The sequence below is a fragment of the Lagopus leucura genome, unplaced genomic scaffold (assembly GCF_019238085.1).
Source record: "Lagopus leucura isolate 7727_CA_CO unplaced genomic scaffold, USGS_WTPT01 Super-Scaffold_100009, whole genome shotgun sequence".
Classification (NCBI taxonomy): Eukaryota; Metazoa; Chordata; class Aves; order Galliformes; family Phasianidae; genus Lagopus; species Lagopus leucura.
Window position 1 is genome coordinate 12,246,086 of NW_024962266.1, and position 27,235 is coordinate 12,273,320.

Below are 27,235 nucleotides of genomic sequence, written 5' to 3' on the forward strand. Positions count from 1 at the left end.
TACTGCCAGCCTGGTGCAATAAAGGATTGCAGAACATTTTTACAGGAGGAGGATTGTGCTCATTTAAAACAAAGGTTTATTTTCCTAAAGATCTGGACTATTTTCTTATTTTCACTTTGAATCTTAGCTGGTCAATTATTTTGTGTTATGGTGTCCTAACAGGTGATGATGTTCTATTCACTGCATCATCTGTTGGTATCACCAGGTAACGTAACTGTCCAAAGTTTCCTGTTTTCAGATCACTTGCTGAAGCAGCGAGGATGGCTGCCTCTTAGAACTCACTGCAAGACACTGTTTTGTCTAGACCAGCGTCTGTTTCCTTTCAGCAGTTGAGCTTGTAATTACTTTTAAATTGCAAGATAAACATGGTTGTTTATATTATTTCCTAAAAAAAGATGACCGTAGTCAATATTAAATCAAGAAGTTTTAAATAAACTTTTTTTAAGTGAAATCATTGCTTCCTTTTCTAAAATAGAAAGATTCCAAGCAAAACATTTTAAATCAGAATATTCAAGTCTGTATCCAACATCAATTTAACAAAAGTCTATTGTTTTCTATGAAAAAAATTAACTCCATCAAAGCAATCATTTCCCAGACAGCCCCACTTTGGTTCATTTCCTAGCAGAGGTACAAGAGGAGAGCTGCCCCTGACGCCTGGCTATGGAGGGACAGGAAGATGTGATGTTGCCGCTAGCACCCTGCAGGGTCATCCTGATGCACCCACTGCAGGCCAAAGAGGCATAAGTCAGTGGAAGTGCTGCTCTTTGACACAAGGAGGCCGTCCAGGCACACTACCCCACTGCCTACACATTTCTTGAAGACCTTCAGGGATTGTGACTCCACACCACTTTGAGTAGCCTGTTCCAAAGCCTGACCACAGTTTCTATGGATACATTTTTCTTAGTATCCCACCTGAGCCTCCCTTGAAACAACTTAAGACCATTACCTCTAGTCCTGTTGCCGTTACTTGGGAGAAGAGGTTGACCTCCACATCACCACAACCTTCTCTCAGGGAGCTGTAAAGAGTGATAGGTTCTTACTTGATCCTCCTCCAGACTAAGCAGTCCCAGTTCCCTCAGATTCCTCATAAGACTTATGCTTCGTTGCCCTTCTCTGGACACACTCCAAGATCTCAATTACTTTCCTGGGCCCCTCTCTGGTGAGGGATGCAAAACTGAACAGAGTGCTCGAGCTGTGATCTCACCAGTGCCAAGCAGAGGGGGATGATTCCCTCCCCACTCCTGCTGACTGCACTGTTTCTGATACACACCAGGATGCCATTGGCCTTGGCCACCTAGGCACACTGCTAGCTCACATTCAACCAGCTGTTGGCTAACACCCCCAGATCCATTTCCTCCATGCAGCTTCCAACCACTCTGCCCAAGCCTGCAGTGTGTGTAGGGTTTCTGCATAGGCCTGAACACGTCTTTTAGCAGCCATAAGAAAGACACGTCTGGAGTGTGAGCATGGCCAGAGAGCAGAGCCATGGATCAGATCCCTCCCATTTTTTTTGCCTGAAGGCACTCTGCCTGCAATTCACTATCAGGTGCCTTGATGTTTTCTCCAGCTTTGGCAAATACAAGCACTGTGTTGCTTTCAGTCCCTGAAAGATACATGAAATGAAGATCAGAGAGCTGTTGATGGTTTCTATACTGAGATATTTTTAATCTTTTCCAGGATCCTGCACATTATGCAGCCAAATGGCAAGGGTGATAGTAGCAGCTATTAGCAGGGAAATATTTGCAGGAATTGCATGGGGCTGATGGCTTAGCTGTAAGCCCATCCTAGAGAACTTGATTGAAATTTAAAGATGCTTTGGCAGATGCTGTTATTTTCAAAGAGTGAAGACATCAAAGCATGGTTTGTACCACTCATTTTACACTCTTTATGCTCTGTATTTCATGCATTTATATGCAAACAGTAACAAATATTAGTTTATACATTTATAAGGTGCCATTTTAAGGGATAATCCTTCCCAAAGATATATCTATCAAATACCTTAGAGTTAGACTATAAGATATTGACTGAATTGTTTGTATGTAAAGGGCAAAAGGTTAAATAAGTAATAATTGTTTGCCATTCTATTCATCCCTTCAATGTACAGAAGTCCCTTCAAGCATGTAGTTATGCTTTACTGTTCTAGAGACTTTCTGCAGGAACAAAGTATTTGATAAGCACTGTGAATATGTAAAAAAAAAACAACACTATTAAAAAATGCACTGCATTGAATTTGTTTCCATTTCTTTCCTATGGCTTCAGCAAGGAACTAAGGAGCAATCCATTGCAATAAAAATTGGTTATTTCTGTCTAATATCAGTTTAAAAAAAAAATTCTTCCTTACCCATCTTATCTTAAACTATGATTTTTCCAGTTTCTTGGTCTCCAATGCCAGATTTGAAAAATCTGGATATTTAAAGGAATTACATTGAGCTCTACTACAGCTTTCTCTGCAGGTTTTGGCAGCTATTCCAACAAAAGCAGTAAATAGGGAGAAACTGGGGACCTGGCACATGACAAATGGGGCTGGAGATGAGCACTCAGAGCTGGGATGCACCCAGGCGAAAGAGGCCAGCAACAGAAACGATGGACGCAGCTGGGGCAGGGCAGGAGACAGGGCTTGCTAGGATAGCATTTCACTTTAAGAAATCCAGAAATATGTCAGCACCTTGAAATTTGGATACCTGGAAAGTGGTACTAAACGATGACTTCAGAGTCTATCAAATGAATCCCATGAGGACAGTTTTCAACCTTAAAAAGATGAAGCACTGACAAAGAAATAATATTGTATACGCTACTACCCTGGCATTCCTCATTCATAAATGCTCGGGCATGAACTGCTCCTCCAACGAGATGCACATTCAGCATTACAGACCTAAATAAAAATATGGCAGAAGGTGCTGAGCAAATCTGGGACTGATGAAAGGGCCAGAGAATATGAATGGAGTGAGCAAAAGAGACCACGGAGAGATTCAGAATGTAGGCCAAGCTCACACTGCACTTGCAATCAAGTGTTTACTGTCTGCCCCCAGAATCACTCTACTCCCATTCGTGTTCCCTTCAGCCTGAACAATGCAACATTTCAATCTTCTTTAAATTCAAGGACACCGAGTCCCTGAGTGCCCTGCTTGCTAGCACTGAATGGGAAAACAAACCTGCCTGGGCCTTAACAGCATCTTAGCTTACGTCAGTGATGCAGAACATATTGCTTCAAATGCATATTCTTCTAGGGGTGCCATCCATCCACCCTGACAAGAAATACAGCGCTTCCTCCCTTTATCATGTCTGAGAGGAAGAAATGTGTGAAGCAAAGCTAAAAGTGTGAAATGCAAATGGAAGTCACCACATCATGGTAATACATTCCTTATACTGTCTAGTAGCATTGCAGGGATACAGCTTGGGTATGCTAATGTCCCCAACAGATGGCATGCTGTTGCTGCCTACGCAGAAGAGGCACAGGAGCAAGACATGACACACAAGGGGCAGTGTACCACTGGCTGTGCTCCACTGCCATGGAGCTGGGGACAGGGGATCAGCACTTGGAGCCTGTGCTGCTGGAGGTGGTATAGGCTGCACTTGTCAAACAAGTGAAAAAGGATTCATGTGTTGTGGGTTCTTTTATTTGGCAAAACCACTTTAAAAAATAATGCTTGATAAAGTACAGGACTAATATTATAGTAATATAATATAACGTGGAGATGGGCATCCACATTTTCTTTTCCTACAAACACTTATGTACAAAGGTGTAACAGAAATTCTGCATATAAGAAGAGTTTTCTTGTTCTACTTAGGCCACACCTTGGTAAGAAGGGCATACATAAGCACCACTAGCATCCCAACGTTTCTCTCAGCATATCTTGTTTTCTGTCAGTATGGACCAAATAATAATTCGGAATGAAAAACTGAGTCATGGCAAAATGTTACGCTATTTATTTAACTGCCTTCACTGGGAATGACTGCACTGCATCTCATTAAAACAAAAAGTCATAACAACTGAAATAGTTATAAATATCTAGAGCTTATAAAAGGCCTAATTTGAGCCAGCAGTCCTTTCTAAACATTCCCAAGTGATGACATTATTATATTTTCATTCTTCCCAAAAAAGAATTGAGATAAAAATCCACTGAAATACCGTATATGGTTTCAGTTCTTATTTACAAACCGATCATGGGCCACCTGAAAGACATGGAAGAAGACTGCCTGATCTCCTCGCTGGGTAAACCCTCTCAGACAAGCCCTGTGTGAGCAGCGTCCAGGCTGCTGCTGTGCTGACCACACGTGCTCTGACCACAGCTGTCCCTGGTATCCCCCAGGGGCCATCCTGGCTCTGCCCTTCCTCTGCCACCTCACGGCAGTGCCAATCCCCACGTCCTTACGTGGTGGCACCAGATTGCCACAAAGCCTGGGGTAGCCTGCTGTCTTTCAGGTATTTATGCTGTCAGGTTGATTTGAAATTCTGTGGTACAGCTGGAAAGTTCAAAAAGAGGAAAAGCAGCAAGCTAACAAGTCTATAGCGTGAGAGCATGGCTCTCCTTTCCTTGGGAAATGGAGCTCCATTTCCTGCACTGCTTTGATCCCTGAAGAAGCTGTGTGAGAATAACTTAATTATTGAGAAGTGTTGAGGATTCAAGAATGTCATTGGTGGCAACTTTGGAATGTCGATCATTTTTATACAGTGGAAAATAATACATTTAGTTTTTGAATAAAAGAAATAAAAAGCAAAGAATGTCACTGTCAATGTTTTGAGCTTTTTTTTCTGCTGTATGTTTTAAGTGCTTAGAGCACAGAGGGCAAACATCCTGGTGCAACCTCTGCAATCTTTAAAACCACCAGTGAGAAACAGTACATGGTATCACAGACACACTAAACAAATATAAAACCAGTTTTACTATTAAAACAGGTTTGCTAGTAAATGATTAGTAAACTGCTCATTTGCTTGTCCAAAACATGATCACTTCTGCTCTCACTCAAATTAAAATTAAGTCTCTGTGAATGCAAAACCCATAGGAAATGGTGTCAATAAGGTAAGCTAGCCTGTACAGCTAGCCTGTAGCACTTTGGATGCTGAGCTGTAAAGGGAGGGCCAGGAATCAGGATACAGCTTTAGAAATCCTATGTGTGTGGAAAAGTAAATGTCAAACTCAGACTTTTAATGAAGGTAACTTTCTCTACAAGATTAAATGAACAGGACAGGACGACATTGGTCTTGTACCAAACTACACTGCTGGGATAGCAGACTGGCATCAGCAGATAGGCAGGGATAGAACTGTACTGTCTTGGCTAACCTGGAATGGTCCAATCCCAGATGGTCATGGTTTATAGGGTAAAATTATCACTCTGAAAGCAAGGATAATTTGGAGTCACTTCAGAAGCCACATGAGGAAAAACTAGTCCTTGGCATCTTTTAAATTTGACTTCTACTACACTTAGACATATGCTCTGTAAACTTTTGATAAGAGCTGGAAAACATCCACAGAGAATCTTCCTGCTTCACATGTTGCCTTGACTTCTAGATCCACTTGATGGTTCTGGACTTGCCAGAATTCAACCTGTGCAGCTCTCACCTAACTCCTCCTGTAGGCACTCATTCCAAAACTCAGACCCCTCAAAGCCTTCTTACAGCCACTGGGGCACACAGGAGACGGTCCCCAAAGTTCCGTGGTAAAATCAACATGGAAAGGTCTTTCGTTCAGTAAGGGTGTAACCACCAATGTCCTACCAGTTTGAGAAGTAAAATAGGTAATGTTCCCAGAGTCCACAACCCAATTGTTCTGCCTATCCTAATTTGAAAAGAAAAAAAAAAGATGAAAACTGTGTTGAAAGAATTCAATAGAACAAACTATTTGCATATGCCAACTCTCTTATTAATCTCCTCTTCTGCTCTTAAAGGCCACCGATGTCTCAGCTTGATCCAATTACTGCATTGTACATCTCATCACACAGACCATTTTTATTCTCTCCTTTTCTTCAGAGCTGAACCTCATTAATGGGAAATGTGACAGGCCCAGTCAGTGCTAAATCCAAACTCACAGGTTAGTTCTGTATTTGGAAGCAACCTTAGGTTTTTTGAACCTTTATTCAACACAAAAGCCTCTTAGCACTTGCATGCTTTAATGGATTTGTGCTATTTACAGTAATTCTATATTCATCTTTTTTCCTCCACAATCACCTCTAATAAAGTTCATATGTATATATGTATGTTTGTATAATTCCATACTGCCTTGGAACATCTTTCAGTACTCTGGAAAAACATTAGAAATATATTTTTCAATGAATCGAAAAGACCCTTGCACTTTTTTCACTCTGCTATTCTATATGAAAGAGATGCTTGATGAGAAAATGCAGCTGTAACATATCTTTAAGCCTGAATCAATCTGAATAGACAGAGGTCCTATTTTTCTATATTCTTCTTGTTTTTCAATTTTAACTGTCTTAGTAATACAACAGGAAATAAGCCATAGTTCGTCTACAAAATCTTTTAAAGAAAAATGAGTACTTGAGCTTTCCCAGGTCAGAACATTTCCACTGTAACATTTCAACATAAACACATAGCAATGGCTTATATGCTAATTTAACTCCTCAAGAGTAAAATAAAAACTTTTAAAAGCAATGCAGTGTGTGTGCTGTGGACCTCTAGCACAGCCCCATTGCTCAGTGCCCTGACCGCAGGGCTTTCAGCACTGGTCACTGGTACTCCCTCCTGAGGCAGATCCCAGCTCTGCTCTGCAGCTCATTGCAGCCTTTCATGGTTACCTCACACATTCAGTTGTCTGCTAGCATATTCCTTATTTCAAAAAGTTTCAGTTTTCACAAGAAAACCAATGTCTGATTGCAGCTGAGATTATGATGTGGAAAACTTAATTTTTCTTATCCTGAGAATACCATTCCTAGATTTTCTCATACACCTAGAGCTCATGTAGCCCAAAAAGACCGAGAGAAAAGCAACAAAGGAGCTGTAGGACTTGAGTGCTATCAAACTCAGTCTCCCAGGCAGATGTTGGGAGGTCACTGTTTAGGAGTGCTAACACCAATGTGTGGCAGACATGATCCTTACTGGTCCTGCAGCTCCAACTGATTACCCTCAGCTCAGCACACTTACACAGACGTACTCTGCAAGAGCCTTCCTTTAAATTCCAGTCTGGAATAAGCTGAAACATACAAGTACAATTTGTAGTATCATACAAGGCAGTGATCTCACCACACACTGTTAAAGAGTGGAGATACAAGCTGCAGCAATGCATGGTTCACCTCAAAGTGAGTCAGAAAACCTTTGTGATCATGAAAATTTTTTTCCTCTACAATGAGATACAGAAGCTAAACCAAGTGCTACTTTACCACAGGTATCACTATTCAGGAAACTGTCAACAGTTTATGGGCTGGTCCGGCCCAGTTCCGTGACCAGCAGGGCGGAGGGATCTGCGGATCCGCGCCTCTGGGAAAGGGGAAGCAGGGGACCCCAAAATACTTGAAAACAACAGCACTGATCTGAGGTGGAACAAATGATTTTACTAAATATAGTATTAGTAAAATACAATGAGAGAGAGACAGAGTCTGTTTGAATTGTATAGACCTCACCACAATGCTGGGGTGAGAAGTGCAGTCCAGTTGAGTGACTGAAGTACAGACGGCGAAGTGCAGATGGCGAAGCGCAGGCGGCAAAGTGCAGATAGCGAAGCGCAGACAGCGAAGAGCAGGCGAAAAAGAAGGATCAGGTGACCTTGCTTGGAGTTATATCCCCTTGCTGACCGCAAAGTCTCCTGGGGAAATGTAGTTCTTCTCCGACGGACGAACATTCGGCAGATATCAAACCCCACCCCCAGTGCATTACATGATGTTATGGTGTGGAATACTGATGACCAAAAATCATAAAACCATGACAGAAACAAAACAGGCAAATGAAAAAACAATAATAAAAAAAAAAACAGGTTGACCCTTTCCCGCTAGCTAATTTCAGCTTTACAGGAAGTAGATGGAGAAACAAGTGCTGGCCAACACAGCGGCTCTGCAGTGCCATCTCACACCAGATTCCACACCTGAACCCAGATTCCTGTGTGCCATGCTGCACAGCTCTCTGAGGCAGTGGGCCTCCAATATGTACCATAACTTCCTCAGGAGCCTCTGCTTACCCCACCAGGGCTTAATCCATCCGTGGAGTTGAGCCAAAACAAACAAAATCATGCTCGGGGTAAATGTGTCCATTTTGTGATGTGTCAGTATCCGCACATCACAGCTAGGAGGGACTGGAGCCCTTCTCTGTCAGTGAGCACAGCCACAGCGAAAGGAAAAGGTATGTTACAAGCAGTAACTGCAGAAGATGCGTACTGCTATACAAGGTGTACTTTGCCCCAGCACAGAGAATCCCTCCAAGCTTCACCCTCATCACTGGCTTCCTTCAGAAAATGGAAGCCAAAAAGTAACATCACAGTAGGTCAGGAATGGCGCCAGCCCCTGCCTCTCAGGCTGCATGCCCTGAGTAACACAGAGGATCTTTTGAGGGAAACCAGAAAAAAGCTGCCGTCTTATACATTTTAAATGGAAAAGAAATGCAGGCTATATGCCTTTTACCTCCCAATGACTTCTGTGACACAACATCTGGGAGCAAATCCTCAGGTGGGAGCCGGAGGGCAGGGCGTGGTGCTGAGGACAGAGGGGCCGTGCTCAGGTGTTGGACTCTGGAATCATCTCCTCTGGTGATGCTGCTGCATGCACACAGCCCATGGCAGCAGGATGCAGTGCAACTGGAGCATGGCATCTTCCTGACACCATCAGGTGGCTAAAATAGCAAGAAAAAAAAGAAAAAACAAAACAAAACTAAGTAAGGGAAGCTGGAGTAGATTGCTCCGAAGGCGCAGCCACCAGCTCCCTGGCACACCTCCACCCTGCAAGCTTCTGGTCCAAAAGGCCCCTCAGCATCAGAAGAAGCCACAGGAGGTGGATGAGGCTTCTCAGGCAGGCTGGCTTGACCTCTACATGCAGGCACATTTCCAACAAGGCTACCTCCAACACTGTGGGACTGGGGCAAAGGTGGCCATGCCATTGTGTGCCAATTGCTGGTGACTGCCCTGAGCCAACCTATGCCCACACCAGCAGCAGTGACTGCTTCTTTTTAATGTAGGACCTTGAATCCGATATTGAAAAGTTAAGTGTGGGAGGGATTATTTAACATTCTGCTACCATTCCAGGAAAGAAAACAAAGGTTGGGTTTTTTCCTCCCTTACATTAGTGTGCTGGGAAGATTTAGAAAGCATTTAGAGTAGTCTGGCCTTGAAGTGACGAGTCCCAGATTTTGCTGTCGTGGTATATTCAAACACGGGGCTCATGCTGCAGATGAAGGCACGCACTTTCAATACCACACTGCTCAGTCCTGAGAGAATTGAGATGATTCTACGTATGACCAGGAGCAAGATTTCAGATACCACGGCAGCTTCAATGTCAAAATTTGGTTGCCCTCTAATTTAGGCCCATGTCAGGCAAGCGCAGTTCCATGGCTTTTTGAAGGAATGTAGTCTGACAGACTGAGGTGTGCAAAGTGGCACTGATGTATGCAGGAATTTTAGCAGTACTTTTGCAAACTCTGTCTTCCTGCAAGTCACCTACATAAAGCTCATTTTTAAGCTCAAACATCTTGGTTTCTCCCTGTGGTAAAGTTCATCTCACAGTACCACAACAACAAAAAAAAAAAAAAAAAAAAAAAAAAAAAAAAAAAGAAAGAAAGAAAGAAGCAAACAAACAAACCACAAAATCGGGTTCTGCTTTTCTCGTGTGAAATTTGGATATTTTGTTAATTTCTGTGTTCAATCCAGCCACAAGACAGAAGCAGACATTAAAAAAATGGCTCAGTGGTCTGGATATTTACAACCCATCCACAAGATGGAAGCAGGAGCAGTATGCTACAGACCAAGTTTGCACTAATAGTGGTATTTCGGAAATGTGCTTACTATACAACTCTTAAATCTCCCTTGCAGTCATGCTTTTCTTGCTAACTGCAGTCCAGTGAAGGCCATGCCAAGTCTCTGGCACTGCACCTCTGCCTGGTGGCCCCAGCAACAGCTCTGTCTTGGCCAGGTCTACCTCTGGTGGCTCAATGCTAACAGCAAGCCATGTCCTTTCCTGCCTCCCTCCACAGCCTTTAAACACATCCAGCTCTCCAAGTCACCTCTCAAGCCACTGAAGCGTTGTGCAGTGTGCCAGTTTACATTTTAACAGGAAAGCTTTACCTTTCTCTTCCTTGGTGCATAAGCAATACACCCTTTAGAACCTTTAGAAGACCTAAAATTCCCGTTGATTGTGCAACAAGACAGCAATCTGTCTCTTATGATGAGGGACAAGATTATTTCACTAGTTCTTACCATCAGTAACAGACTCCAAGTATATTAGCACATAGTTTAAGAGGAATTATCATCTTTTTAATAGATCACATACTGAGTCACAAGTTACATATTCAACAGAAAATCAAGCTAATTGTTCACTTATTCTAACATATCCCTGAAGGATAATCAACCTCTGCAGAGCTGTTTCTTAGTTGGAAACTAAATAATTAAGCTGGAGAAATGCATTTCTCTTTCAAGATTCTCTCTGTATTTTCTTTTATTCTTCTTTGCACCAAACACATCAGTATAAACATAAGCTATTGACTTTAATTAAAAATTAAAATTAGCTTGAGTTTTGTTTTGTTAAATCCATAGACGAAAAACAAAAGAGACTGTCAAGACAGAAAAAGAAAACATGGCAGCCTTCCTGCCACCCCTCATGCCTACCTTTTGCACAGCTAGCCGCTCGTGCCTCTCAGCAACATCTCCTGAGTGCACCTCAAGAGCCTCCTGGAGGGTTTGTCGAACCTGGGCTTCTGCTAGCAACAGGGGCTGCACATGATGCAAAGAAATGGACAGGGATATTCAACGATAGATCTGTGAAGCCCTTAGATTTGATAGAATCTTCTTTATTAATTTAATCTATTACTGGCTAATTGCTTAGATACTGTAAATCTGCAAAGGTCAATTCTTGAAATCACCAAACAATAAAAAGGTATGAACAGCTAACAAGTCCTAATGCAATCGGAATGTTAATCAATAGTCTAAATGAAGCCTTGTATTGCCAATGATGCATGAAAATATATTATTGTTGTGGACTACAAGCATGGGTTCTGCTGAAACCAATAAAGCACAAAGCTATGTATTTAGAGACAAATGCAGTATGAATAGCATCTGTAAATACTAACTGCACAATGAATGGTTTCAACAGAGCATCTGCAAGGAGACATTTGATCAAAAAGCTACTTCTTGCACAAACCAAAAACACGAAAAAGAGTGCTGATGCAGTACCTCACAAAGGCCAGGCTCTGAACTATACCGACTTAATGTGAGAAGTTGTTTACACATATAAATACTGCATGGTAAAGGTATGTAAATATTTTTACACATTAAGCCATCATAAACTCACTTATCAGCCTGCAGCCTGACACTAGCCAGGCTCCTTCAGCTGCTCTGCTTAGACAGTGGTACCAGGAGGACAGGTACCTCAGTGCTCACCGCTGCAGCAGGAAGCACACACTCATCACTCAGACCCTGCTTCGCTGGATCGCTTTATGCCCAGTTAGTTAAGTCCTGTTTTCCTGAGTTTTAAACTTCTGAGGAATTCTGAGGAACAATTACATTTTTGATCCATGTCTGAACTACAAAAGGCTGCAGAGCAGTGTTCTGTTTGCAGGAGCAATTTAGTTTTATTAAGCAGCGTGACACAGATGAAGCGAGCTGAGCTCAGCTTGGTGCAGCACTTTGCAGCAGTCAGCAGCAGCCCATCAGTCTAGAACCTGATTGCCCAGAGACACACTGCAAGGAAAGGTGTTGAAAATCCCTCTTCTCACTTACACACCAGCCAAACTAGACACCCCATTTCACCCCTGATATTATTGAAGGAATTTATCATGGCAGTGGAGGTTTGGCAAACTATAAGTCTCAGGAAATATTTTTGAATTCCTCTGTTTTCATTAAATCTCTCTGCCAAACTGCTACTTGTGGAGGTCACTTCATTTTTATGGCATTGTTATAATATAATTTACAAGCAGCGTAGGTAGCACTTACTGTGAAGCCTGTATTACTTATTTTCTCTTGCTGGTGGGAAATAGAACACTTAAAACCAGTTGGCAACACAAAGAGTCAGACCTGCTACAGGCAGGCCTTCAATTGCTTTTGTAAAAAGATCCATTAGCAGGTTTGATCTGGGCAAGGAGGTCTTGGAGTTTACTGTATCGGTCTGATTCCTTCCTACATAAATCCTGCTTACAAATTTTAGAAGTATTGGATTAGAGAAATCTGGTTTTCAGGGACAGGCATGGATGCTGGGAATATATAATAACACACTCTTATGTTTTTGGTAGAAAAAAGGAAGCATTATTCTTTCTGAACATTTCCTTCCTCTTTATATCTTCAGATACTCTGCTTTCTCTAAGGTCATTGCATGAATTTAAGATACACCATTCTGGAAACTAAATTAGCCCTCATTTACTGGGAAGTTGAATGCAGCCAGACTAATGGTGGTGCAAATATAATTGGTTCCCAACATGTGTCAGTGTGTATACTCCTCAAGCCACAGAAAAGATGCATTATGGGACTAATTTTTAAATGTTAATGGATATTGGATGTTTGCCAGACACCCAGCTGTGCACAAAACATTGAGATGGTAAATAGCTCTTGATCTGTTTAGAAACAAATTATAATGGCTGTTTGGATTCCACATGACTGAAGGCATGGTAACCAGCACAGGCTCACAGACTGACCCTATTAACTGCACTGAGGGGAATGCTCCAATTTTTAAAATCAAGATAAGAGACATAAAATAAGGCTATTAAGATGGTGTTTAAATTATTTTAGATTAATATTAAACAGAATCCCAGCAGCTACCCATAGCACCTGTTACCATCGCCTTAGTAAGCTACCTTATTTCAGGCAGCTTTTTGCGGTGTTTGTTTGGAAAGAGGTCAGAAAGATGACGTTTTCTTCACTCATTTAATTTGACTCTAAAGCTGAGATCTGAATGAAGTCCTTACCTGCACTTAGAGAACTAAATCTCACCTGCTACACATCAGCAATAGGTCTCCCTGAGCTGCACCAGCAAATGAGATGACTTCTCTTTTGATGTGCAATTCTCTCTTTTATTTTAATATTAAAATCCATGAATGTGAGTATTTGCAGGAGAGTCTCTACTTGAAATGTCTTACTAATTGTTTTCATTTAGTCTGCCAAGTCCAATAGGAAACCGTTGGACTGCTGGACAATCAGATGGATTAGGCACTTTTTATTACTATTCTGTAGCATTAGAGGAAAGTGCCATTTACAACAATGGAAGAGATCTCTTTTCCATAAAGCAGTGTGGTCAGCAGGTTGAAAATCCTTTTCACAAATAAGACAATCATGGGTATATTTAGGAGACCTTCCCCTATAGGAATCTATTTTTTATGTTTGAAAAACTATGAAAAGAGCTTTCCAGCTTAAGACATGATCAATCCATCTCAGGATATTAAAGATACAAAAGTTTCTCTGTTTAAAAAAAAAAAAAAGAAAAAAGAAAAGAAAAAAAAAGGGAAGGACTCAAATCTACCCAAAAACTGGGTATACAAAGACTGATGCTAAGTTTAGGTGATTCTCCAGGTAACTTTGAAGCTGCAGCTTTGTATCTTGAATTTGTGCTTCTTGACATCCAATCTGTATAACTGTTTATAACTGAGTGCTGCCTGCTGGTTTTGGTTCCTTACGTAGATTGTTCTCAATGATCTGAAGTGTGCTAATGAATTTGAAAAGGAAGCTTGAATATAACCTTTTATATTTCTTCAAAATTAATTTTCCCTACCTTCTCAAAAGAACATGCCTTTAATCAAATTTAGAACATTTCCAAAAATAATATCATCCTAGTCACTAGGAAACATATGAAATTCTAGTAGACACCATCAAAACAAGCCAGGGGATATTTTTTCCTGACGGCCCAAGAATCTCAAGACATTCTTAGAGAATAACTATAGATTTGGGGAAAATGTTTTCCATTTCACCAATTTAAAGTGCTTAAAAAAGAAAGAACAAAGCCAATGAAGAAAAGTCTCTTCCTCAGTCCTGTGAACTGGCTCAGCATACCATGAGACAAGGTCTGCCCATGGAGATGTCCCCAAGCCTGCTGCCACCCCATGCAGGAGGATGGCATTGCTACCTCCCAGTGCAGCCCTGGCTGGGAGTAGAATCTGTGACTTGCTGCCAATGTTGAGCTGCCAGCTCATGCCTCCTCTGCCATCATCAGACAGATAGCAACAAGCCAATGCCCTGCTGTAACAAAAGGGTGAAAACGAGCTTATTGTCCATTGCTCATCCTGGCTTGGGTTTACAAGGAGCATGCACTTGACAGTACAGGCAATTCACACATCTCTATAAGGCTATAATACATTCCACCCTAGCTGCAAGCAAACAAGTGGGGCTTCTTTTTCCTGGGAACCCACTGATTCACTCTCAGGATTCAGACAACACGACTACCTCAAGGACCGAGCTAGATCTTCATTTACATTAGCATGAATCTGAAATAATTCCACTAATGCTGGAGATTCTATTCTTAATTTTCAAAAGTTAAAGAGAGCAGAATCTAACCAGAAGCATTCAGCGTTTGAACGACCTGCATCCGAAGCGTGTTTTCACAGATGCAAAGTAATTTCATTATAGTATTCTGAAAAATCTTTTACTTGCATAACTTGTTTCCATTTCTTTTTAGTGTAATGAGATTTCATGATGAAAGCCAAATACAATCTAGTATAGCAAAAGTGCATGTTACGCTGATCCTAATAAGCCCAATGAAAATCAATAATGCTGCTAGTTTCCCTGAAATCAGGCTCCGCAAGCTCCAAGCACTGTGTTCTGCCTAAAGCAGAGTATTAGCAACTTATAAAAGACAGATATTTCCTAGTAGAAAACCTGAAAACAATTACACTTGAGGAAAAAAATAGTTATTATAAAAAACAAGAATAATGGAAGATAGTTGTCTCCTATCCTTAAAGTGCTGGCAAAAACTCCATTCCCTTCCAGTCCCCAACCATAACCAAACTGCCTCAATGGCTGTAGCCTACATGATGTGAGCCACCAGCCCCTGACTTCCTTCCCCAACAAGAGGAGGACAATATTATCCATTCTGTTTGCTGAACAAGGACAGGAGATTTTGCTCTTTGAGCAGAAAGCCTACAATCACTGGCATAAAAATGAGAAGTGTAATAAAACTGGGAGGGGGGGGGGGGGGGGGGGAAAAAGCACACTGCAACACAGAGCGACACTAAAAAAAAAATCAGGCAGCCTGCTATCAGTTTTGAAAATACGCACACATCTTCCATCATATTTCACTCCTTTTGCTTCTTGCTTGCCCTGCATTCAGTAATGGGCAATACCAAATCAAGAACGAAACAAAGGCAAATCTGAGAGCAAAGATGAAGATGAGAACACACAGACACACACAAGAACACAGGAACAGGCAGGAAGCACTATGCTTAGCCATATATATACGCTGAAGAGTAATACCCATGATTATGTAGGGTTTCATACAGCATGTATTTCAAACAAGCATCTTCTTTGCCATTTGCCTCCTCTTAAATAAGCTAATAAACTCAGGAAGCTCCAAACACCATTTCCATTGCATTAGTAAGCTACTTGCTTTTTTTTTTTTTTTTCTCCTTCCTTTGCATAAGAAAATGTTTCTGTGTAATGACCTACCTTATGAATGACCTGGGGAAATAATTTGGGGTTTCTTTAAAATGCAACCATTTGTTTCTTACTAGTGAGCTCAATTTCACTAAAAGTTACAGAGTGAACGGCAACAGGCTCTTTGCAATATTGATAGCCAAAGGTGCATAATTACTTCCAGTTTACTATTAAAACGATATTTAAATAATTCAGCATGCATTGCTTTATTCTCTTTTTAATGATATACTATTAACAGGTTGACAGATCTGCAAGAGTGAGGCACTTTATGAATTTTTTGAATTAGGAAACTCTTACAGAAGCAACTGTAAGCATGAGCTTTTATTTTTGTATAATTTTTGCATTATAAAGTCCTCCCTCAGGACAGGAATATACTGAATATTTGCAAGTGTATAACTTCATGTAAGCGGCGTGTTTGTTTGTATTTACTAAATGTAAGTGCACTGATTCCAAACACGACAATCTTACGCACGGACTGCAGATACGTACCACGGAGAACCAGGTGCCATGGATACATGGGAGACGTACTCTGGCTTTGGCAGGGGGTGGGGCACAGCTCACTCCAGCTAGTTCATAGGTTGTAACAGCTTGTGCCCATACATCACAGGTGTACAGCGCTGTTGCTATGGAGACTGCTCAAACGAGTAGGAAATTTCCTTTTGATAAAGTTATATTCTTGGGCAGAGGAAGAAGCATCAAATATGATGTTTGTTAACGTTTGAGACATGCCCTGTAAGAAACAACAGACTTACATAAATAGGAAGCATATTTTCTCCTAGTGGTGTCAACACCTACAGGTAACACCTTGGAAGCAGGCTATGCAGGTGGGAGCACCCTGTAACAAGATGGCTATTTCCCCACACAGCTCAGCAGCAGAACCACGGGCCAGGAGACACTTGCACTGCTCCACAGGTAAGCAGCATTGTCGGCTGGAAACACAGCTGGGCTGTGTGCAACTGACACATGGGAAATCTCAGGCAAATGTTTCATAAGTTGTATCTCATGTAAAAACTTCAATATCTGTTAAGCAAAAAAACTGAACTTCTTCAGATGAACCGTCTTTCTGATTCCATCCAAACAATGTTTTGAAAACAATGAATTAGAATTCTTTTGATTGTTGTTGTTTTTTTTCCCATCCTCCCACATGCAAGAATTTATCTCTAACAATTAATTAAATAGAAACGTGCTAAATAATTCCACAGACCAGAACCTGCCTTTTTTTTTTTTTTAATCAGATAATAGGATTCGACAGTCACTCAGCTCTATTCCAAAAGGACAGAGAAAATGCAATCAGTGGGCTGGAGAGCACCTGCAGTAGATACCTCTCCTTTTGCTTTATACCCCAACCCTCAGCAGCACCTTCTGTCCTCCAGGGCACTGCACAGAGGGCTCCCCAGCCCCAGGCTGCCTGCAGGTGGGCTCCAGTGAGCTGGGGAAGCAAAGCAGACCACCGTGGGAAGCCACAATGAAAGCAATTCAGCTTCCAGCATACTAAGCACAAGTAATTACCATAAAGTCCTGCTGACAAAACCAAGCCCTTACCTAACCCACATCTCTGCCTAAACTGTATTTTAACTTTCATAAACAACCAACAAGGAATTTCCATTTGCACCTCAATATTGTAATCTATTATAACAAAAAATATTTTGTATTGTACTAAAATATCTTGCCGGTGGGAATTCACTACCCCCCCAGTTCCCTTTTGAATCAAGGACTTAGAATACAGTAAGATACAGAAAAGCCAAAGAAAATTAAAAATATCAATAAAGCTACACAGGAAAATTGAAATACTTACTGTCTTGGGGGGAAAACCTTTTATTAAAGCAAAAATACCTGAGATATTGTCAGGCAGCGTGACAATGAAGATGTCATTACTAAATAGGAGTCTTTGGTCCCTTAGCTGTCAATAATTAATACATTATTTACACTTGCACATTCTCATTTCCCATCTTTCAAGATTTCATTTACACTCTGATCCTTTACTCAGCAGCAAATTTAACATCACTGTGACCTTCTTTTTTCTGACACTATACACCTATCAAGCTGAGAAAGAATAGCATCTAATATGTGCATTTATTAAAGCAGAAAGCTTCAGACACTGAAAGAAGTGGAAATTACAGCGTTTGCCATAATAAACTGGAAGAGAAACATATTGCCCCCAAAGAAAAAAGAATTAAGATGCTATCTTAATAATGCTGTTAGTAGAAGCCTCAACATCTGCATGTTTTAGGAAGTGTTGCTAAAGTGTTTCTAAATAAAGCCCAAAGGAAATAGCAAAGTTAGGAAAGCCATACCATGACTGCAGACAGCCTTATGTTGAAGATGCCCCTTTTTGACTGAGATTAAAATGTTGTCTTAAGATTGAGTAGCCTTTTTCTTGTGATGCAGAGAAGATTCATTATATCTTCCTAGAAGAAACAATGTCAGATGGTCATATGGGAGATACATTACCATTACATTATGGAATACATAAATACACTTATTTATTCACTATAAGAATATGTAAGCTATCAGCTTGAAACTTAACGTGCATTAAGATCATGCTTTAAACAAAAATTACCATGTTTCACTGGGGTATCTTTTGAAGTCAGTGCCAATTTTCATATCAGAGCTAATTTTACACAATTATTCTGGCACACTGGGGATGGATACTGATGATTTTGAGGAGGAATCACAGAAATTGTGTTTGGGGGCTACCAGGTAATTTTTCTGTTGACTTTAGTGGATTTTGGAGTATGTCCTGAGTACAATCAGAAACTATCAGTTTTCTACAATCAGAAAGAAAGAAAGAAAGAAAGAAAGAAAAAAAGGTGACCTAAGGAAAGCAGACAATTGGAGATCCTTTTCCACATGCAGGCATTCTATTCAACTGCTAAACAATATCTCAAACAAATTACACAGTCTTTTCTGGCTTTGTACAATTTGTGGTCATCATTTAGTAGACCCTCTTCTAAATTTACAGAAATGTAGTATTCCCAGCTTAATAGCTCATAACTTTGCAGTAAGAGGGTGTGTTCTCTTAGCAAAGCACACCCTTCCTCTGGTTAGAACTTGCATGTTTGTGTGTGTTCACTTTTTTTTTTTTTGCTTTCCATGATGCCATATCTTACTGGAATACCCTTTTGGCCTGTTCAAGTCAGTTGCCCTGGTTCTGTCCCCTCTCAGCACCTCACTGTCATGACAATAGAAGCTCAGTAACTGCAACATTCTTGGCCCTTCATAGCATTTCTCAGCACACTGAAAGATCAGTGTATTATTGACACTGTTTTTCCCTTCAAGCAAATCATACCAGATACTCCAAAGGAAAAATCAGCTCTTTTCCGGCTGAAATGAGGACACTCCCATTTCTTGGGGCTGCCCTTATCATCAGCTGGTGATCTCCAGTTGGCACTGGAGTGAGTACATGTTGTTACTGCACCATTGGTGCCCGCTGTATCCTACTGTCCCTCTCTTTTCCAAGCCAGCTTTACAACAACTGATTACTACAATGCCATAAAAATTAGTTAACGCTCAGCAAAAGGGAGTTCATGCATTATTTTGCACTCTGAGAAGTTACTATTGTTTGCCACTAGTAAAAATTTCCAGGATGAATTTTTGTATGCCAATTCTTAGCCAGGAGCACAATATATTGGTTGAATTGTATTTTCTTGTTAGTAAGAGATTTTACAGCAGAAGCCCTGGCACAGTCTTTGTGATGGAGGAGCAAACTGTATTGCATCCAGCCTGCCATAAAAAGTAGTAATTTCTGGAAGACTCTAGCACAGTAAAAATTCCATGCTGTGGACTGGATTCAAATTGGTGAGTACCCAAACTGAGTCCAAATGCCATTCACTTGCAAGAAGATCTGTTCAGTATTTTCTGAGGTATTACATGAATATAGTGTTTATGAGACATGCTGGATTGATGGCATATGCATACAAATTTTCTTGCTTGCCATAAAACATAGAAATCAGAATATAAATTTATTTCCACTAACCATTTCTGTAAATAACTCCATGACAAGCGATGGGCCACTTTCATTTAAAAATGGTTTGTTCACTTCTGTACAGATGTTCTTCAATTCTACTTGCTCTCAGTGTTATCACTAACAGAAATACTAATAAGAATTAAGTGTTTTGTAACACAGTTTTGGAAGAAATTTTGTTTACTCATGGACTACAGGGGAAAAACCTTCCATCACTATGAATCTTTGGGACCGCTTGTAGTAGCATTTTCCCAAATGTTGATCTAAAAGGCAAGAAGGCACCTGGCAGAGACAATGGCTGGTTATGAAGCTCCTTCTTCATTCATCTGCCCTCTCAAAACACTAAAGATGGATAAAATTTGGTAGGAGAAATAAATAAGATTCAATGCAACACTTACTTCCAATTTGGTGGGCAGTGCTCATGGCAAACCATTGCTCCTCTTCCCACAGAAGACACGTAAGCACACTCAAACTGCAAAATCACAAAGAATGGTACATACAAGAAAAGTGACTCAAGGATGCTGCAATCAAGTACGCACATGTATGCATGAGTTTTCTATATTTAATTAAGCAAAGATAAAATTCATTTAAGTAGTAAGAAGGAAGGTCTATAAAAGCCTTTCATCAAATAGAGGCTATTTGATATTTTTATACTTTATCTTGAAGACAATAGGAGACTAAGCCAAAGCTATTTGGCATTAGATGAGCAGGCATGCTGGTTTTGATAGTTAGGGACTGAGCTGCTGATACATTAAGAAAATAAATAGAATTTTCTTTCTGTGTCAGCCCACACTGTTTGCTGGTCTGCTGTGTGTGGGTGAGCACAGGCAAGGATCACAATGCAAAATGTGAACTGCAAGCAAAACCCCCGTAACTTGTCTCCACAAGAGGAGTTTTATGTAAGTTACCATTAAAACCTTTACTTTTGTTTGCTGATAAACTTATAGGTGTTAGCATCAAAGTAGCAATCTGGAATTCATCAGCTTTCTTTTCTACAACCTGTTGGTCTCTGATAACTCTCTTCAAGTGACGCTGTGCAGTATTAAATGATATGCACAAATAAGTACCTAATGGTAGATTTAAAGATGTTGCAGCAGTCCAAGTTCTTTCATTTTCCTGATTACAACGGCATTTGCATAATGTATGAATTCAAACATTATTGCTGTTAAATAATGCATAAATATTCTCCCATGCTGAAATACTTCTATTTCTTCTCCATGAATTATTTTGAATGTATCATTCAGTTGTTGTTCTATTTAAAAATGTAGTCAGAACACTGCATATAACAGTATTATGTCTGGAAGAGGTATCATCACGAGTAGTTGGCTAACACTCCATGCTGTAAATGAAGTATACATTATTAAATGGGCCATCTCCTTCCTTCTTGGGAAAGCATTATCACCAGAATACAATATTTAGTATTTCTGAAATGTCATGGAAAAAAATGCAGGTACATATTTGATCATGTGGCAGGTCTTTGGAAAGAAAGAACAAGAAAAGTAAAAGAAAAAACATGACATTTTGCACCTCGACCTGAAGGGAATATGAACATGGTCATACACAAAAAGAGATAAATCTGTAAGAAGTGGTTGGGCGAGTTCCTGAATAGCTCTTTGTAAAACTGTGAACCATCAACACCCACTGGATTCCAATTCCATATCCCCCAGATGATGGGCCCTTTTATTTATATTTGATTTTATAAAGTATCATCAAGCAAACTCTTGGATAAATTCTGTCAGTGCTGTCACAGAAGTCAGTTACATCAATGACAGATGACAGGATGAATAAAAAGACCTCAAGATTCAAATATCTAAACTTGAGCACAACAAAATTCAACTCAGTGCACAACATTTGACAATAAAAATGTCAAAATGAAAATAACATGAAGTATATTTCCCTCTTGGCTCAATACCCCAGCTGAAATAGTCAAAGAAGGTAAAGAATTTAATTTAATTCCAAGGATTTAAAAACATCCTGTATGCTTATTTAAAAATAAATATGAAATGTGTGAATGTATAGATTTGCCTGCCTTGCCTTAATGCCTTTCCCCGATTGTGCCACTGCAGCATCTTTGTAATGAAATATCTGCTTCTGACAATTGCAGAGTTTTAAGTAAGATTTAAACATTGAGTTTAATTGTATTAACTCTCCTTTCTTCCCTTTAAAATTAGTGAGGTCTTCTTTTTTTTAATTACTTCTTACTTGCCACACGTATATAACTTAGTGTTTCAATTTGGACCTTAACTTGCTTTTTTCTCTCATCTCAGTCAATTTTCCATTTGCTGTAGATAGGAAATAATCATGCCTCCAACAAACTTTTTTTTTTTTTTTTTTTTTTTTTTAAGTGTGTCATCTGATTTGTCATTGCAATGCTAAAACAGGTCTGCTCTATCAGTGCCATTGCCATTACCCACGTAAACCCATATACCTATATAAACACATATGCAAAGAGACTATTTACTCTCAAATAGATTGTCTCTCACTGCTCCTCCTTTTTTTCCTCCCTTCACCGCACTTAATGGCATAGTGGAAACGCACCTTTAAAACCTAATAAATGGAGCCAGTGGTAAAATGAACACAGGTTTTGTTTACACTTATTTATAGTGAGTCTGCATAAGCTAGGGAACAATCTGAAATGGATTTGATCAACTTGAAACTACTGTGAAGAAAACACAGAAAACGTCATCTCTTAAATTCAATATACTTGTTAAACCAAATACAATGAACTGGTAAAATTCATTTTGGTTTCCATCACACAGACAGCTGAAAAGAAAAGGTAAAAGCAAAAAAAAAGTTCTTAACAACTCCTCTTCAACTTACTTCCTTCCTGCAGAGGCACAGCTATCCAAGTAACCTCGCAGATAAAACTCTCCACACAGCTGTGTCCCATGCACAGCAGCTCAGTACCTGCTTGCCTTGACTCAGAGCAACACACCCCCATGGTTAAAGCCAGGTTTTCTAACCCAATTAATAAAGCTGGGTCATTTTTTCTCAGGGAAAGTCACCTGCAAGAAACAGCTACAGCTATCTAGAATACTTTATTTTTGCTTCCTTCGACAGATGCAAGCTCCCAACTGAAAATTAGTGGAAGGCTGAAGATGAAGTGGTTGCCTAAGGCAAAGATGTCCTGTATAGGGCCTCTTGTGTTACATCAACTGCCCCTAATCATAAAAAAAAAAGAAGTAGGGAGGTGGGGGAAAAAAAAAACAACATTCTAGCTTAAAAAAACAAAAAAAACAACCTTTGTTTAATTCACAAATGAATTAACAAAGTGTGAACTCAACTCCTTATCTTGTATGCTGTCAGGAGCAGAGGGTGCATAGTTCAGAACAATGACAAAGAAAAGCAATGGTGTACATTTGAAACGTCGCTTCCCATGGGTCCTGTGCTTTGATTTCTGCCTTTAATACTGATAAGAAGTGACAGTAGTTGGATAAAACAATAAAAATTGGAGTTGAAGAGCTTATAAACCCCCTGACACTTCAATAAACCAAAAGCCAATACAAAACTGAAAAAAAAAAAAAAAAAAAACCACCATACATCCACGTCACATGCAGCAGGGCTTGTAGGCACAGAGAGGACCAGACATTACCTCCTGATTTATTTTACCCGCGTTTCATAAATTTTAAACAAAAAATAAATGCTAAATTCTACACGGAGAACTAAAATCTTTTATAATCTTTTACAGTTGCTGCCAGTTCTCAGGAGAGCATTAAGCCTGCTTCTAAATGTCTACAAATCAATATTTAATATTTTGGAAGATGAAGTCTTAATTATCCATCTCCCCTTTAAGTATCAAACCCACTTTCAGTGAGAATACAACCTTCTGTCTGACAGCTGGACTGCAGCTTCTTAGCCTGTATTTTCCTGAAGATCAGAGAGAAAGGCTTCCAAACACATTCCTCGTTTGCTAGAGGTAGTATGCATCTCACCTGGCTTTACCCATCTAGAAGTGGATCTCAGCTGATCACTTCAACTCCATCTGTAGTCAACAGCAGCCTCCAGCACGCAGTTCAGTATTTGGCTTCATCCTGCTCCCTTCAGAGCTTCTCCCTAACAGTGAAAGCAAGCACATTGACCTGAGCAGCACATCCTATGTTTAGACAGCAAAGGCTGAGCAAGAGGTAGACAAGGAATCTACAATATCGCATTCCACTACGGGTGAGCCTAAAACTAAAGAATGATGTTCTTTAAACATTTTAATTTGCAGTCCAGGCAAGTCTTATTGCAGAATATATTTTTCTCATTTGCAGATATAACTGTTACATTTATGCTAAAATTGTGTAGGAACATCACAAGGAAGGCCATATTTCCAGATATTTGGGTAAAAAGGAACTCTGATACCTCAGCACTCATGGTTTAAAATCTTGTTCTAAGTGCTTCTAGGAAAAGATTATCTCCCTTTGCATTTAAGAGAGGCTGAGAGAATAGAAAAGCAGAGTCCAGCACACTCTGGATCTGGGTTCTCTGAAAGCGAGTTACATGACAAACTCCTATTTTCAATACTGCCTTCTCAGTTTAGCATTGCCAGACACGAGGAGTTTCTAACAGAGGTTTTAAACAAAGTCCATTGAAAGTAGCGTAAACCTCTCAGCTTATCTAAGTGGAAACTAGGCAAGACCCAGGAGCACAAGATCACTGCAAAATTTAAATATATATATATTTCTATTAAGTGGAGATTTTGATTCTGGAACAATCTGTTCAAACAGAGCTGACAAAAACAAATGGATTTTTCTAATAAATGTATCTATTTTAGAAAGGCACTTATCTTCTCCTTTGTCCATGCACTCAATTCTGTGCTGAAATCCGTGATTTAATCTGTGCCACCACATTTATTTCTCTAGCAACTGATTCTGGGGTCACAGCCACAAGAAGCATGACTTCACTGCAGAAGGTGAAAGTGAAATGAGGGAGCATGCATTCTAAATAAATAAATAAATTCAGTATTAGTGCAATATTGGAAACAAAAAGCCTCTGTAAACTCAGTACTTAGTGTAAATGCAACTTTCCTATTCTGGAAAGCTAAGGAGCAGGCAGCCTGAGACCCAAGGCTTAGTAATACATCTCCCTCCTCACACAGGGGTCCATACTTGATGCTCACTGAAAGAGTTTAAGTTTAAAAAGAAAACTATAGCAAGGTCTGGCAATGGCACTTTCTCCATAGAGTCTAAACTTTTTATGCTAACATTGGAAAATATTAGAAGTTGCACTTTTTGCATATCCAACATCCACGTTGTGAGAACTCTTATCATTCAGGTAAAGAAAAAACTAAATAAAGAACCACTGCAGAAAACCAATGAGGCCAGAGCAGTAAGCTTCAGATCCCACTAAATCAAAGGTAGGTCTTTTTGTACAAGTGTGTTTGTGGAGATGTATGCCATACTTTTCAGCACATTTACTGCTTGTTATACAAAGTCTTAGTGATGAGTATGGCTGTGAGAAAGCAAAACTCAAGCACCCAATTAGACTGATGTAAACAAATCTTAATCCTGTCACAGAATTTGAATCCCTAGGGTGCAAAGAAGCATAACCACCTCTGTTATGATAATCTCTTTTCACCATTGCTGGAGTAAGACAGTAACACTCTGACTCTGCCTCATACATTGTTTACTGTGGAAACCTTCTTCTAGATGGCAATACAAAGTCCATCAGTGAACCTCAGCTCTGGTTAAGAGCAAATCATAACAGCATTACTTCAGACGATGTTACAGGTCAAGATTTTCTGTCCAACCCTAGCATCGCCACTTAACCACACACTTCATTCAGTCTATAATCACCAGGATTATTTATGCAATAGTAAACAAGGTGCTATGCTTGCCTTACATCATGAGTACCTCCCTTCACATTGCCCTTCCAACCAGAAAGAATTCTGTGTACCCATGGTCTTCTGAGGTTCATAGGTTTGTTTGTTGCTATTTATGTCAGTTTTAGGTAAAAGAAGAGTACATCAAAGATGTAAATCTTTAGCAGTTCTCATTTCTTTGATTAGTTTTGGTAGAAATGTAGAGCTTTTCTCCCTTTCTTGTTTTATCCTCATGTTAATAAACAAGGAATTTTACTGCGTTATTCAATTATTATTAATCACAGCCACCAGTGTAGCTCCACTGAATTCAAGAGCACCATGCTAATTTACTTACATTCTAGGCCACAATTGAGTTCAGGGGATTTAATTCAGCGCACAGAAAATTTCTTCACATTTTTTCCCCCTCAGATAGGATTTGTCCTCAATACTACAAGTGCACACCAGCTGTATTTGTCATTTGGTCCACTAATTAAAAGAACTGGAAAAATCAGCTTTAAATACCTCTAAATCTGAACAAATTTTTACACAAGAATAGAGAGCTACTTTGTATACAGAGTATGGTGTATCACGATGCATTGTTACTTTTGCTGGTTTTACTTCTGGAGAGACAATCATTAATGATTTGATCCTACCCACTTTAGGTTAAAAGGAGACTTTCTTCGGCTGTGAATAGAAGCAAGATCAAGCCCCTAAGAACAACTCTTCCCTAGGGAACCAGGATACACTGATGTGAGAGATTGCTTCAGCAAGCAGAAAAAACGAGCCGGAACTTCTGTTAGTTTTGCTTTGTCCTTTGCATTTTTCATACTCTCTATTGACAGTTTCTAGATGTGCAGCATTCAGTGGCTGGTGATCCTTCCTACGCCTGTGTACTTTGCTGTCTACAGCCCTATTAATCCCAGATTTATTAGCTAGTTTTTCAGTCACTTACACTGCCAACTTCCCAAGAGACGAACACATTCCTATGTGAAGATGCACCAAAAAGACAGTAATGAAGAAAATGCAATCCATCTCACTCTTTCAAACTAAGAACATTTAAACAAAAAGCACACATTCTACATATATCCAACTAAGCTCTAGAACACGTAGCCACGTCTAGTATTCTTTTTATCCTCGGAAACTATTGTTCTCTTACTATTTTATATTGTTCAGGGAGAGAAGAAATATGTTGACTTGTGGAAAAAGTTCATAATGGATACTGAAAAAGAAAATATGATAGCAGTAACAAAAAGGATATGTTGCTTTGTGTGATTGGAGCTCAGCCATGAAACATCTTGAAGGGATATTATTTGCATCTTTGTGCTAAGATAATCCATCGCAATGGCATGCTGAAATTTAAGTGATGGACACAATATCTAATGTATGGATAGAGACTTGCTTCATCTCCTACACATAGAGACAACTGTGACATATAAGCCACATATAAATGCATGCTCTTGAACATCAGTGAAACTGACTATAAGCATCAACCTGAGCTTGGAAACCATCAAAATTATAGCAGGAGAGTTTATGAAGTATTTAGGCATGTGCAAATACAGAGAGATAAGTTTTTTGGCTCAGATATAAAGCAAGCAAAGAAACTTTTCTAAAAGATAATGAACACTTTATGTATTTTCTGTGTAAATAAAAAAAATATTTTTTAGGCATGTTTCTGAAGTTAGGATACATTTGAAGAATAATCATTGTTCACAAAGGCCTTTAAAACATATTCATCTTCCTGCATGATTTGCTCTAGGTTTAGTTCAACCAGGC

The 27,235-nt window shown here is 39.8% G+C and overlaps 1 long non-coding RNA gene across 2 annotated transcripts in view; it reads right to left on the minus strand.

Moving 5' to 3' along the window:
* LOC122181634 overlaps window positions 1-24,580 on the minus strand; it is a 29,422-nt gene extending 4,842 nt beyond the window's left edge. The window contains exons 1-6 of one of the 2 annotated variants that reach the window (XR_006179517.1): window positions 23,613-24,580; window positions 20,079-20,152; window positions 18,011-18,124; window positions 16,206-16,446; window positions 10,755-10,859; window positions 8,563-8,770 (exon numbers count right to left, since the gene is read on the minus strand). This is a non-coding gene — a long non-coding RNA (uncharacterized LOC122181634). The remainder of the gene's footprint in view (window positions 1-8,562; window positions 8,771-10,754; window positions 10,860-16,205; window positions 16,447-18,010; window positions 18,125-20,078; window positions 20,153-23,612) is intronic. The other variant, XR_006179518.1, reaches the window with a different exon arrangement.
* Window positions 24,581-27,235: the final 2,655 nt, after the last annotated feature.